Source organism: Chiroxiphia lanceolata, chromosome 6 (assembly GCF_009829145.1).
Source record: "Chiroxiphia lanceolata isolate bChiLan1 chromosome 6, bChiLan1.pri, whole genome shotgun sequence".
Lineage (NCBI taxonomy): Eukaryota > Metazoa > Chordata > Aves > Passeriformes > Pipridae > Chiroxiphia > Chiroxiphia lanceolata.
The window spans coordinates 25,648,142-25,663,326 of NC_045642.1; positions in this window are offsets into that span (position 1 = coordinate 25,648,142).

Genomic DNA, 15,185 nt, shown 5'->3' on the forward strand with positions numbered 1-15,185 from the left:
AGAGCAGTCCAGCTGGTAGCACTCAGCAGGAAGGATGGCATAGGTGGTTGCTGACTGTTGCCCACCTTCTGGGCACCTCATGATAGCCTTGCTTATCTCATTGTTGCTGCAGGCAAACCACAGCAACTAACCTGTTCCTTTCCAATTTATTTTGCAGCCAGCAGCTGCTGTGGCCACAGCGCCTGGTTACTCCCCAGCAGCTGAGCAGCCTTGGATACGCTGTGAACCCTCTGGGCTGGCAAGTCCAGGCTTAACAGCGGTGGCTTGGGATGACAAAGTGAGCGACAGCATCTCTGCTCTAGCAGGTTGGCTGTGTGGCTCCACGCAGGATCTGGGATAACAGAGAGGAGGACCTGGACCACATCTGGCTGTGCTGTGCCCCTCCATTCCACTGCACCTTTAGCCAGCCAGGTCTGAAGCCACTCCTGAGCCCTGAGAGGCCAAATTTCTGCGTTAGCTCAGCGCTCCACTCCGCTTACACCCCTCGCTCCTGGCCTGAATCATCTCCCTTTTCTCCCACTCTCACGTGTTGCCTGAGTAATATCTTTCCTTTGCGTCAATGAGTCATTTGGGGACAGGGTGCTGCAAACCCCCGCCCAGACCTTGCGGTACCTCCAGGCACGATTCTAGAACAGGTGGGAGGATAGGGGGTGAAAAAGGGGGCTGAGATCCCCCGCCCCTTCCTGCTGGGCACGCACATGCCTGTCACAGATGGTTGCTTGCCTCCCACCCTGCTGCTGCATCAGCCTCTTGCATCTCTTTGGCAGGATGGTCCACCGGGCAGGGGTCCCCAGCACAAGTCAGCAAAGCCAACTGCAATGCTGGATATGGCACAGCCCACGCCAAAGGGGTATGGAACCACAGTGAGTGGCAGAGGTGCAGCTAATGAATGCTCAGAGTACCCAGGGGGAAGGGCGGGTTTCCCTCCTGCCCCCTTGCAGTCCCTTGCCCAGAGCATCTCTGTAGCAAAGCAGACTCTGTCCTCTGTTCCCCTGTATTTTCTGCTTCCCCACAGGCTGCTGCAGAGCCAAGCCTAATAGAGAGCACATTGCTGGCTGCCGTCATCTCAATTAATGCAGCCCTGCTTGCTTTAGCAATTACCTGCCAGTGCTTTGCAGCCCACTTCCAGCTGGAAATCTCCTGCCAGCATTTACAACTGATGCACAGAAGTGGGGAGGAGATGAAGGGAGGACAAATTCATCCATGGATGCTCTGAGGGCTGGTTACCCTCTCTGCCAGAGACACCTGCGTGCCCAGGACAGGCATCTGGGACTAGGGCAGGGAACAGCTGGCCACCAGAGAGCTCTAGGTGAGTGCATTAGCTCCTGGCTAATGGCTCCAAGGAGCAAAGTCACCCTGACCAGAGAAGGGTGTCAAGGCTCTCAGAAAAAGTATGGCTTCTGTGGCTGTGTCCATGCTCATGGTAAAGCTCTCCATCAGGAAAGGATGTCAGTGACAGCAGTGCTGTGGTCCCCCACAGCCATTAAGTGCTGGCTGGCAGGTGACAGCACTATCCAGCCACTGGGACAACTCAATGTCCTCAGGAAGGGGCAGAGGCCACCTTGGCTTCTTCTGCACTGGCACCACAACCCAAAATCCCCTAGAGGTACTAGCCTTGAAAGAAAAGAGGAGAAAAAATTTCTCCTGAATTAGGACAAGAAGAGTTAGAAAATTGCTGGGCTTTTTTCTGAAATGTGATTTTTTAACTCGGAAGAGAAAATACTCTTTATTTACTTGCTGCTTTCTGAGCTTTTAGGGTGCATCGAGGTCAGCTTTTCAAAGTGTACCTCCAAGCGGTGAAGGATAGAAGCTTATTTAAAAGTGAAGGGAGGTGAGAGAGAGAGAAAAGCAAGCCAAGCCCCTTCTGCCATTGGAAGATGGGTTTGCAGAAGCAACAACCAGTCCTGAGAAAGGCACAGCAATGGTGATATCCATGTAAGACCTTGGCTCTGGCCAGAGCCACCCTTTGCAGCTCTCCAGTTTGCTGAGAGCCTCAAAACCTTGTCACCAAATCCTCACGTTTTTCCAAGTATCTCCTACTACCTTCCTTCACCACTGTGTCTTACCCTGCGTGGCCCTGTGTGCGCTGCAGCACTTCAAGCCCATCCCAGAAACTCTTCCTTTTCTGGAGCTCAGCTCTCCAGTAGCCCTGTATCAGCTGAAGTAGTCAGGCCGAATAGTCGCAAGAGACAAACATTATTATTCCAGAAGAGGGAGAAATATCTCCAGCCTTCTCCAGAGGGCAGCAGCAGTGGAGATTCAAATGGCCACAGTGCAATTTCCCCAAGATGTTTGAACACAGCTTTGCTTCTGAACTAATTAGAACTCTTTACACAGCATTAGTATTTGCTCCACACCATAACAAGGTCTTGCCACACTTGACTCGACCAGCATGGTTTCCCTTTGGCTGTGCACGTGTGAGGGCTGTGTGTACATGCATACGTGTGTGCACAGAGCCAAACAAAACACTTCTGTTGCTAAAAAGTCAGAGCTGCTTTTTGCTACCTAAATCTTATGATTTTGCTACTGATCACCATGGCCACCGAAGTTTAAATAAGAGGTTTAATGTACCTGCCCATCCCAGAATGCCTCCGTGTCATTTCATGGTTTCTGAGCCAGCCTGCAGGTTGGGGAACAGCTCAGTGTGCTGTCCTGCTGCCCCACCAGACAGAGAATGGACTTTAAGAAACAGCTGTATTTTCACCACAAGCTGTCACAAGAGCATTACGCTAAAGCTCTTTGTATGGTGACGCCTATCAACTCTCCTTGGCTTTATGGGGATGATGCTCCTAGTGGCATACATCTCCTTTGGGGTGGAGGACAGGGGGTGATGGGGATGCATGCAGTCCTGCAATCAGCCTTGGTCCCCTCAACCCTATCCTGGCATACCAGTGAGCAAAGAAGCTCCACACCTGGCTCTGGGGATGGTAGATTTCTGCAGGAGGCATGGACACCGCAGAAAGCAGTCTCAGAGTCAATGCCAGCAGCCTCCATCCTTCTAGTCAGCTCCAGAGCCACCTGCCCTGGCCAACCGTGATAGAGACACCTGTGCCAGCTCAGAACCTGGCTGTGCCCAGGGGACAGACTGTCCTGCGAGTCTGTCTTTAACCTCTGCATGTTTGAACAGTGTGGTTATCGAGCAGCTTGTTTGCTCTACCCAAGAAGAAGCTGAAGGCAGCACAGGTCAGGTTGCATTAGGAGAGGCAATAGTAAGGTCCTTTTGGATGGCAGTCCCCTGTGTCCCCAGGTGGGGAGTTCCAGCCACCCACTGAGCAGTGGCAGCCAAAGGGATGCTGTGTGTGTTTGCTATGACATGAGAGCACCAGCCCCCTCACACAGATCAGAGGTGCATCAGCAGGGTTTCCTGAAGCAGGATTTGTCTGGAAGTCCCAGATGACTAGTTTGCACAAGTACCTGGGTGCTTTCCAACCAACAGTGGTGCTATGTCCCTACGTCTTACCATGCCCAGAAGCTGGGCTTAAAAGAGAATACCAGCTTTGTCCATTGCAGAAGGGTCAATGCTCACCGCTGACAGTGTTCTATAAAGCAGTCCCATACACTGTGGGCACCAGGACTCCAAAGGGTCAGATAGCAGGGGATCAGCCATGAGGCATCATGGCTCAGGCTGGGGCTCACAGTGCAGCAGGCTGATCTGTCAAGCTGCATGAGGCCAGAGGACCAACCCCTCCAGAGCCAGGTGGGACTTCAAAGAGGCTCATCTCCTGCTCTGTTTGCCACATCTTTCCTGCCAAGGATTTTCTTGGCCAAGGAGTGGCTGGGTCTCGGCGCTGCTCCCTGGTGCTGCTTGGCTGAAACAGAGCTACCCCGGGTGGGAGGAGGGCCCAGCAGGGATGAATGTGCCTTTCCAGCCTTGCTGGGCTGGCTGCTGAGTGTGTGGCTGCATCTGACAGGCCTGTCCTGGCACCAGATTGATGTCCTTTTTGTTCCTGATAAGGATCCGAAGTCTCCTCTGGGTTCCAGCAGCAATTCTTTTATCCTTCCTGATTGTGGCATCCGTGCTCCCAGAGTCCCTGGAGATGCATCAATCGCGGAGCTGCAGGCGCTGCGGCTGCTATCGGCAGAGATGATGGAAAAGCTACAGGAACAGCTGTCATTTCTCCCTGTTTGCATTTTGTTCTCGGCCTATCAGTAGGATGTTTTCCGCCAGACACCTATCAATCTGCCGCAGTGGAGCCCAGCCTTGTCTGTGTGCCTGCCACTGCCCGTGCCAGCGCCTGCCTGCAGCCTCCTGCCTGTGGCCAGCCTGCTATGGTGCCTTCTCTCCTGCCCGGGAGCTGCCTATCCTGCAACCCTGTGAGTGCAGGGCTCCATCCTGGGGCCAGGGCAGCAGGTGAGATATTGGGATGCAGCTGGGGACCTCTGCACTTGCTCTGGCTTCTGGCCTGTCCCCATGTGGCATTTGCTACTCCCTTCCTTAGGGCTTTGTTTCAGCCTCCTGCTTTGGGCTGGCTGAAGTGTGCCCTGCAGGTTCCAGGAGATGAGGAGGAGAAGGGCACTGGTGTCTGGCAGCAGACAAACCCATTTCAGCCCCTGGACAAGGAGGAGCAGAGGGGCACTGTGGAAGGCAGCATGGCAGCCCATGTGCCAAGTGGAATGGCAACCCCTGAGACAAGCTCTGCAGAGCCCAGCTTTAGGGCTAGCATTCAGGATTACACTGGGGGTTGCCCCATCCGCCCTCTGCCATGCTGGGCTCCCCCTGAAGTACTGCCCTGGGAGGAAGAGCTGCAGCCCCAGACAAAGTGAGCCAAGCCCATCCCCGTGGCATCAGGGCTGACAGCACTGAAGAAAGAGGGTCTCAGGGACATAAGTGTCAGGGGATGCCTCTTTTAGGATCATGTAATGAGGTAGAGTATCTCAGATAGAAAAAGCTTTGGTTTGCCTTGTGCTTCCTCAAATTCTTTTGAATTTTCCATGGCTTCTGGATGCACAGAGGAAGAATCACCATCCAGTTTTTAATAAGCCAGGGCTACAAGACCTTCAAATAAATTTCCCTTCAGAAGGGCACTTCTAGAGCACTGTGAAGCAAAGAGGACTGTGGGGTCTATGATGCCCCCAGTCCCTTCTGCACTCTGCTGCTGGCATTACTTGCCTCCAGGCCAGCAAAGGCAGCAGCTCCCATGACCTAAGTGCTCAGCATTTATGTTACCCTGTCTGTGATGGCTAAAGACAAGATAAAGACACGCACTGAGTCCCATTTAATGCCACTTTCTATCCATCACTGACCTCACAGGCATATCGTGCCTCATTACTTAAAGTCCTCAGCCCGCTCCTGCCCTGTACCGGTGTCAGCACTGAAACTGACACCGGCAGTAACCCAAAGTCTTCCCTCCCACCTGGCATGGGAAACTCACTGTCCCCTTGCTGCTCCCTGAAAATGGCCAGAGGAGGACACGGTGCCTGTTCTACAGCCAGTAGGCACCTGCCAGCCCAGACCACTATCCCTTACTGTCCGCCTTGTCCCATTGGTGATTTCACATCCTTCCATGCTGGGCTTTCCTCTTCATGTGGGATTGTCTCTCTCTCCCCCCAGCTTCGGCTGTGCTCCTTGCCATCAGTGCCACTGCTCTGCCAGCAGATGCCCCAGTTATTTCTGAAAGGCTGGAAACACCTGATATGGCAAACATTTGCATGCAGACATCTGTGGGATTTTTATGGTATCTTCATGTATATTTGTTGTTGGTATGGCTGACAAGTGCAACTGCATACCTGGGCTGACAGTGCCACCACAGAGTGGCTGGGAGCATATTGCAACCCCGGTTGGATGACCCTGCCCCTTCAGAGGAGCTGAAGCAGCTTCTGGTTTTGCTCTGGAGTGTCCAACTGGCACTCACCCCTTTGCTCCCGCTCCTAGTTTGGTTGGGCTGTCTTCAGGCAGAGACGAAATGTTTAAGACACCATCTGGGAAAGCAGACTATTCTTAAGACATGTTTCTTTCTCTTTGGGTTTGTTTGGTTGGTTTATTTAAGCCTCATTTAACTCAACTGAGTGACAGATGCTGCTTTTGGTGAAAAACCGCTGTTTTCTGCCACATTTAGGCTGGGATTGCAGACTGCTGTGATGGCCCCTAGCTTTTCTTCCTCAGGCTAAAGCATCTTCTGTCAAAGCCAAGAGCTGATTGCCCTGCTAGGTGCCACATTGGAAAACCTCTTCTGGCTCCTCATGCAGCAGTGATCAAGCTGCCCCAGCGTAGCAGGTTTTTCAGATGCAGACTGCTCTCCTGGGGTGCCCAGCGTCCAGCTCTGCATTAACCTGACTCCCCTGTGAAGCTTTTCCATCCAAGCCTGTGTTACAGTGGTGCTAATTAAACAAATACATCTCAATTCTGATTAAAATCTACATGTAAATCGTTGTGATGTTTCACAGCAGGCTGCATTTTAGCAGTCGGCTCTACAATCTCTTATGCCTTCTTGGAGAGTGCTTGGTCAATGAACCTTGGTGGGGGCTGAAACCTCCCAAGCCCTCCTGCTCGGGAGACAGGACTCTTGCTGTCTTCATACCCTGCCAAACCCAGCTCTTCATCCTTGACTCCCTTCACCGGACTGTGTGCCAGGGCAGGGACTGGTTTTTTTGGGCACCTCATTTACTAAACCTTACTTTTGTCCTGTGCAAAAACAAATTGACTGCCTCTTCAGCTGGGATGAAAACTCCAGGTATGAGGTACAGGATGAGCTGAACCACTTAGGCTCCATCTGCAATACCCAGAACATCCCGTGGTTTTGCACTACACAGCTTGACTGAGCCACCCAGTCCTGCATCTTGTTTTATGTTTGTTTGCTTTCCTCTCTTCTCTGGCAATTGAGCAGAAAGAAGAGAGGGAGAAAAGGGTTTTTTTCCTGTTTATAGATTCAAAATAATTATAAATAGGAAGATCATCTACCTTTTTTGGTGAAGTTAAACTTCTTGAGAGACAGCCTTTGTGCACATTGAGTACTGATCCTGAAGCTTCCTCTCACTGCTACCAGGATGCACGCTGCACATAAGATACATCCAAGGGACTAAATATGGCTGAGACACTCTAGAGTATATATATAGGGCTATTATATATATATATATATATATATATATATACACATGTGTGTATATATACACATATAAAATACCAATGACATTTTCATCCTGGGGAAAAAAAAAAAGAAAGAGTGAAAAAAATCTACCTAAAACTTCTGTCTGAGAATATGAATTTCCAAATGGGTCTGATCGTGGAGGGGAGCTTTTTGGGACGCTGCCCTGCTTCTTCCTACTGGCATTTCAGCTGGACACCAGCAGTGCTGGGTCTCCTACTCCACCACCAGCTCTGGGCTCCTTAGCATTTAAATTCTCCCTGCAAATGCAGAGCTTGGACAATCAAAGGCTAGTGGGATGCTGCTGCTGCTGCTTGTCCCTGCTCAGTCACTCCAAGCATCCCTGGTCCTTTCACCAAGGTTACAGGAAGGTGGGGGTTGGTCTCTTCCTCCAAGTAACAAGCGATAGGACAAGAGGAAATAGCCTCAAGTTGTGCCAGTGGAGGTTTAGATTGGATATTAAGGAAGCATTTCTTCACTGAAAAGGTGGTCAAGCATTGGAACAGACTGCCCAGCAAAGTGCTGGAGCTACCTTCCCTGGAGGTTATTTAAAAGACATGTAGATGTGGCACTTAGGAGCATGGTTTAGTGGCGGACTTGACAGTGCTGGGTTAACAGTTGGACTTGGTGATCTTAAAGGTTTTTTCCTACCTAAACAATTCTATGATTACCAGACTACCCTCACCCCATGGTGGCTTGGGAAGCTATCTGCTGCAAGCTATTTGTCAGCCACACATGCTATCTTGCAACCATGTGCTGACTGACAGCAGCTTTGGAGTAACCAGCTGCGATGCCACAGGGTGTTTGGGCAAAGGTTTTGCAGCCCAGTGTGGCTTGAGACCACTCAGTCACCATTGCTGTGCCAGAGCAGGACTGCTCTGAGGACCAAGACCCCCAGCATCAGCGCCGGTGAGGTTCACCCCTGCCTTGGCCTGCTGCCATGTTGCCTATTGTAGGAGCACAGATTTGCCCCTGGCATATTTGTCCTATCCACAGTCTGTGAGAACAAAAGCAAATCAGAGCAGGGAGGTGCCAGGGTTTGTGCTGAGACGGCACTTCCCAGCTCAAGTAGTTCCTGGGCTTTCACCGTGTCTCCAGCCATAGCTGTCTGGGACTCCAAACAGTAGTCATGGCTGTGGTCCCTCACTGCTGCTCTGCACCTCACTCACCACAGTCACAGGTTGTCTTGAGACTTGGCGATTAACCATGCAGGAGCTGTGCTCTCCCCTTTCTTTCTCCTCCTCCCGTCATCAGTTACTTCTTCCTCCTTGTGCTCTAAGTAAGGAGCTTCGTCTCTTGCCAAATCCCCCGTCTGTGTTGGGGGATTGGGGTGAGCCAGGCGTAAAATGAAAATAAATCACTAATTCCTCCTAATAATGTCTGATTTCCTGATTTGATATCCCACATTAATTCTAATTACTCACCCAGAGTCAGGGCATTAATCAGCACGTTAAAACTTCTCCTTGCTTAGCAACACTGACGTGCCAGGCATCTGGCATGGCCAGGGCACTGGGGATTTATCTGTCACACCAGCCCCATCTGCAGTGGTTCTGTGAGGGGTGGGGCAAGGAGGGGCCCCTCTCCTGGATGGGCACATTGGGGGCACAAGGGTTTAACCATGGCTTCAGGATGCACGCACACTGTGGCCAGGTGACCAGCATCCTACTTCCCTCCTTGCAAACAGGAGGACCTCAGTGCAAACAATGCAGTTCCATGGCATGATCCAGCAGCTATGGCTTCCTCAGTTCCTCAGATGATTCACTTATCTCATAGCCTGTTCTAATATGTAAATAAAAACTATGTACAACGCCTTTCTGTGGAAAGAGGTGAAGAGGTAGTAAGGGGGAATCACACCTGCCACAATCTCAAATCATCATTTTCCTCAGTGAACCGCTTCCAGGCAGGAAGGATGAATGGATTTCAATTCAAGTTGATCTAAATCTGTAAACAGGAAGCCTTTAAATAATCCACTCTAATCTCGTTTCACGTTTGAGTTACTTCCCTGTTTCGCTAAAGCAAGCTGACTGGTGCTGGTCAGCAAAACCCAGTACTTGCTTTCTGCCAGCTTCCATTGTAGTTAAACCAGCATATTAGAGATATTATGTAATTAACATTTATTTGGATTTTTTTTCACTTTGTGTTGAAAGGCTTAATATTGCATTTTTTCACTAGATGATTTTTTTTTTAAAATTCATCAGTTGAATAAGCTTTAATTTGGATGGTAATTAACTGAAACATGTGCAAAGAATCTACACTTGGTTTTATGATCCTGCCTTACCTGTCTTAGATACAGGACAAAAGAGGTCTCAAAATATGTGTGCATTTAAAAGCCATACAATTTATTAAAAGCAGCATTAGAGGCAGTTAATGAATTCGGCTTGGTTTCTGGCTCTGGGGTCCTTGAGGATTTTCAGCAGTATAGATTTCAACCTTGCAGATGTCACTGCTAGGACAAGGAAAATAAGCCTTTCTCATTTTTGATGTTTGCAGCCTCTTGAAAGTGACCAAGCTCATCTTTGAGCTGAGGACAGTTCTTTTGCTGCACCAGAGCCCATTGCTGTTGCCATATTATGATTTTGTGCTTCATTCCGGGTTTGGGGTGCTTCCTGTGTTCTTGGCTTAGTGTTAACTTTTCAGCAACAAATGTGCATTTTGTCAGTTATTTTATGCCTTGACTTAGAGTTTCCAATCAAGAGAATTAATTTTTAGGAGAAATATAGACCTAAAATACTCCCAATTAGCAGTAATATTTAAATACCTCCTGCTCCTAGAGCTCAGGCAACAGCAGCCATCTGAGCTTGGGGAAGAAGCAGAATCCTCCCACGCTCAAACCTAAAACTGGGTTGTTGCTTGACAGCATCAAAACACACTTGCTTCTGTCCCTCCAGCAAGGCTGAGACCTGGTGGTTGTCCTTCCAGTGGTGACAGCCACCAGCCTACGGACAATACCCTCTGAAATTTTCCTTTAAAGAGAAATTAAACATTTATGGTCAGAAGATAAACTGGAAATGGTGCTGTAGACAATGTGGAGCCCACCATGTGCCCACCATGTTCTGAGCCCCATCCTGTGCCAGAGCCTGACAAGGACAGGACAGCTGCCTGCTCCCAACATCCCAGGGACCATGTAGCCCTTGGCCCGGTGGTGACAGGTTTTAAATGGCAGGTAGCAGTTTTTAAACTAATAGCCTGCCCTGGTGTGCATGGCTTTTCTGGGTGGCAATCATGATGCTGTCCTCTCACTTCCCCCCTCTACAAGCTTCAGGTCGGTGGTTTACAGCCAGGGATCAATGGATCCCGAGAGTGCTGTGGGCTATTTCTAAGAGTAACTAAAAAAAGCGAGCCTCTTGTCAGCAGCCTTACAGTTACTCTACAGGAATTTGTGACTCCATGGAAATATTCTTAGGAGGTTGCGTCAGGGACCTGAGTTGTGTCTGAGGCCGTGCCATAGCTGGTCCATGGCTGTGCTCGTCGATATGGCATAGGAAAATATTGTATGGTTTCACTGTTGGGAACTGAACCTTAGAAAGAAAAACAATAGGTTAGGTTAACTGGTGAGAACTTGACCTTTGGAAGAGAAACAACAGAGCTGTTGTTAGCATGGAGTTGGTATCATAAGCCATTGTAGTCTTGGTTTGTGCGCTGGCCACACGTGAGCTGATGTCGCAATTGAAAAATTCCACTCCTGTGAGGAGGATACAAGAGGTGGTTCTGGGTTGGATGGGTGAGGAGGATGAGATGCACATGATTTTGATCCAGGGGACGTCCTGAAGGTGCATTGCCTGGCTGCCCCTTCTGCCGAGTACCATGCTCCATCTCCTTCTGCTCAGTGGCTTTTCAGACATCCAGGGGTCGGTATGTATTAATTGCTACTGTGAGTAATAGAATAAAGTTGCTTTGCTCATACCCTTTGTGTCTCAGTGTTTATAATTTTGAAAATCCTCACAAACCTAGAACAGAGGTATACAACTGGGAAAGCTCACAAAGCTCAAACGATGGTGGATGCACTCACCCAGGAGAGTTTTACAGCCTTCATATTCAAACTCCCGTCTATCCCCTGGGTAGTACACAAAATTCATTATTCTTCATCAATGCTATCATTGTCCCATAGCAGATGAATTGCTGTCATCCAGCCCAGCTGGACAAATTCATACCTCGGAGCACCTCACCATGTACAGAAGGATGGACCACGCTCAGTCCCACCTGGCACAGAGGAACTGGGGATTTTTCCCCTGCTCACGTAACAGCACAGGTACTAACAGGGGCTTCATTAATGTGTGCAGCCTTCCTCTGCTATCTCCAGGTCTCTGCTTGCATCTAAATCATCTGGTTTGGAACAAATTCACTGGGAAGAACTATAGCAAGTCAAGCAGAGGTCTTGGGCACGGGGAACAACGGCCCATAAAGCAAACATGCAGCAGTGTGCTCAGCTGCTGGGGATGCTGCTGGTACATGTACTCAGGAAGATTAATATGCCCTGAGCAACCAGGAGTGGGGAGGGAAGCTCGCAAGGTTCCTCTCATTAGCTCATCATTCCAGCTGAATTAATGACTCACAAGTTTCGCCCAGCCCTTGCTGGGTCTGTTAATAAATGGTACCATGGATTAGCGGAGAAGAGAGTGCATGCACATGTGAGGGGGGCTGAAAAGCCTCTTATATCCTGTGTGGGGAGAGAGAGATCCACTCTCAAGGTACTGGGATCAAGTGCAGAGAGGTAGGAGGGGAAGTGCCATGCTCTGCCAGCATCCTTTGCTGCTCCCTTTCCTCTCATACAGCAGGAGAGCCTGTGTGTTCTGAGCAGCAAGAGGAAACCACAGACAAATCAAAAATGAACCTGCTTCGGGCAGAAGAGAGGGAGGTTGTCAGAGAGTATGCATATGGAAGCTGGGAATAAGTATGGGCAGCATGGGAAGTATGGGTGACTTTAACACCTGACATGCTCCCTGCATGTACAGAGAGACTTTTGAGGGCCCATTATCAGTGGCACCAAAGCTGCAGCCAGGTCCAAGCGAAGGCAAGGTCTGTGCTGAGATGACCCACCAAAACAGCAGCAGCTTGGCTGAAGATACTGTGTCCTGCTGGTGCCAGGGAAGTGAACAGAGAGTACCTTCATGGACACAGAGTGTGCCTGGGGACATTCAGAAAGGCTCTGGTTTCAAGTTGCTTTTATTGAGGCAGAGATGACACCATGGCAAAGTAGAACTGGAACAAAGCAGACTCCAGCAGAAGACTCTGGGATGTCCAGCGGGGCAGAAGTTCATAGCTAAGCCAAGCAAGAGGGGAGAATTACTTCTGTGAAGGGTACTGTTTGCCAAGGCTATTTTTTATACTAATGGTCACAGGCCAGACCCAAAGAAGGTGCTAGACGAGGATTAGAAATAATACATTTGCCTTGCAACCCAAGGCAGAACAGGGCCAGATCCTGCTCCAGGCCTGTCTGCTTGGCAGGGTCCAGAGCCAGAGTGAGTGTTTATCCAGATAACCTGGAATATCCCTGTATCTGAGCAGTTTGATCCCTGTGACAGCCTCCATGGAGAGTACTCCAGGGCAAGAGCAGGGACTGGAACCCAGGAAGCACTGGCAGAGGTGGCTCCTGAGTTGAGGAAGCTGGAATCTTTGGAGGGTGGGCTGGGGCAGCAAGGCAGAGCTTGGGACCCCAGGTCAGGAGCCTGCAGCCTGATGGAAAGCCCTGTGGGTGGCTTTGCATGGCATTACAGGTACAGGGTGCCCCACAGAGCTGGGAGGAGGCAAAGCTAATATCTTCCCTTCATGGGTCAAAGGAGGAAATTGGCTTGTGCCACACTGACTTACTGGCCAAATGGTCAATGCATCTGGACTCAGCAAAGACAGCAGCTCCTTCAGTCCTGTCCTGCCAAGTCCTGCTGGGCTTCCCGGTGTGTCCCAGACCCTGCAACCACCCAGTCTTCTCTATCCACCTCCCATTCATTATTGCTCACCTCCAGCCACTTGGGCTTTGCTTTCCAGAACCAGGCAATGCCCTTTGACTGCCTCCTCCTGTGGCTCAGAGAGGACCAGCCCTATGGAAAAGCTGTGAGCAGATGTTCTGCCTTGTTGTCCTTTCTGATATTCCTTTCCTGCCTCCTCTCCCCCACCTTCTCTTCCTTTATTCTTTGACTCAGGAGCTGAAATGAAAACACCTCCTTCAACAGCCCCCAACAACAGCAGGAGTGAAACCAGCTCCATTCTCTTGATTTGCGAAAAAAACCCAAACAAACCAAAACAGAGAAATGTCTTGATAGCATTGTATCAAAAAGTGGATGCTGTGCTGTGCTCAGATGTCTCAGGAGACTGGATCTCAGCTCCTCTGACTGTTTGAAGACTTGCTGAGTCTCCAGGGATCTCGGCGGCTCTAAAGCTGCCATGGCATAGTGAGAAAAATCAGACACATCCACCACTGGCAAAGGCTTCCTCTGGAGAAATCAAAGGAAGCAGCACAGAAATAGTATTTATACAGTATGGCCAAGGAGCAAGAAGACTGGGAAGGGAAGCTATAGGAGCTAACCTTACACCACTCAGTAACAGGGCTGGGAGAAGCTATGTCTTCTCCTTGCTGCCTGCCAGTATCATCCGAGAAACAATCCAGAGAAAAAAGGGAGGAGGTGAGGTCAGCCTTGGCTGATCAAAGGACTTGAAAAACTGATTTGGGAGCCAGGACATCAGAAACCTTGACCGCTGGAGGAAGGAGAGGCACTCAAGTTGCTTGTGGCATCAGAGACTTGCTCTCCTCAGTACCTCACTAGGATCAAGGATGAAAGAAATGTATTAACAGGCTGGATCTCCTCTCCTGAAGTGGATGCAGTGTCTCCTGTCCACTGCTGCTCAGCATGGGCTGGAGAGTGGCCATGTTCACTGGGAGTGGGAGAAAGTCTCTCTCCCTCAGTCCTAAGTAACACCAGTAGATAACTTGGGATCAAGGCTCAAACAGATGAAGAGAAGGAAGAAGGCAAGGATGAAATGGAGCTGAAGGTCAGTGTGAGACATGGGTCACTCCTGCCTTGCTTCTGATCCCAGCCAGGAGACCAGTGAGGGACCAAAACAACCACAGGCAATGTAGGATTCTTACTGTGGTCCGTGACAAGGAATCAACCAGTTGAGCTGGGGAGAAAGTCATGCTTCACTTCAGTTGTTTCCTAGCAGGTGGGCTGGGATGGGAAATAGGGTCATCAAAGCTCCCTGTTACCTCCCTGGAATAGTCTTCCGTTTCTGAAACAGATGTAGCAGCTGCAGAGGGGCACAGAGGCAGCACAACTCCTTCCCCACCCTCCTGCACTCCTCTGTCATGCTCCATCACTCAGACCTAACTTGTGCAGTGGACCGATGGACATCGTGCCAGACCCAGAAGTGCAGAGGCCTGATGGTTCTGTCATCTTTGGGAAGAATTAATGCTAAAAGTTTTCCAAAGCAATGCTATAGTCATCTACCATAGTACACATACTGTTACTGCCTTCACAGGCAAGAGCATCAGGTAATCAGCCACATTCATTAGGAGCTCATTAGCTTTATGGAAACATCCACCTCACTGTGGACTCAGTTGTGCCTCCTTATGGACACATTACAATGTTTGCGCTGCAAATGGCTCCAGCAAAATCAGTGAGAGCAGTCCCATGGCAAGATGTTTTATGGAATGAGGAAAGGTGTTACCATCTGGCCAGATGGAAGCACAACATAGAGCTCTCAGATGGAAGAAAAGCACCCCCATATTCAAAAGCTCAGTCACCAACATCCTAAAGTACTTGAATGACTAACTCAGCCACTGCTCCAAGGGCAGTAGCATTTCACAAATAACACAAGGAGTTCTTTGCTCTTCTTCATTGTACCAGCTGTGAGGCTTGCATTGCTGTTTTCTAAGAGATCCCATTACATTTTCTTAAGATTCCCTCAAAAGCCGCTGTAAGACTTCAGTTTTAAAGGAAACACAATTCTCTTTAGTGCTTTGATCCTCCTATTGCTCAGCTCTTTCCAAAGGGCTCAGGATGTTTCTTCCTTTGAAGCCATATGCTTTTAGCTTTCATGGGTGGGTATGCCGCAGCAGCTTCTCCTGGACTGGTATCCTTCTGCTGTTGCCCCTCTGGCTTCTGAAGCCTT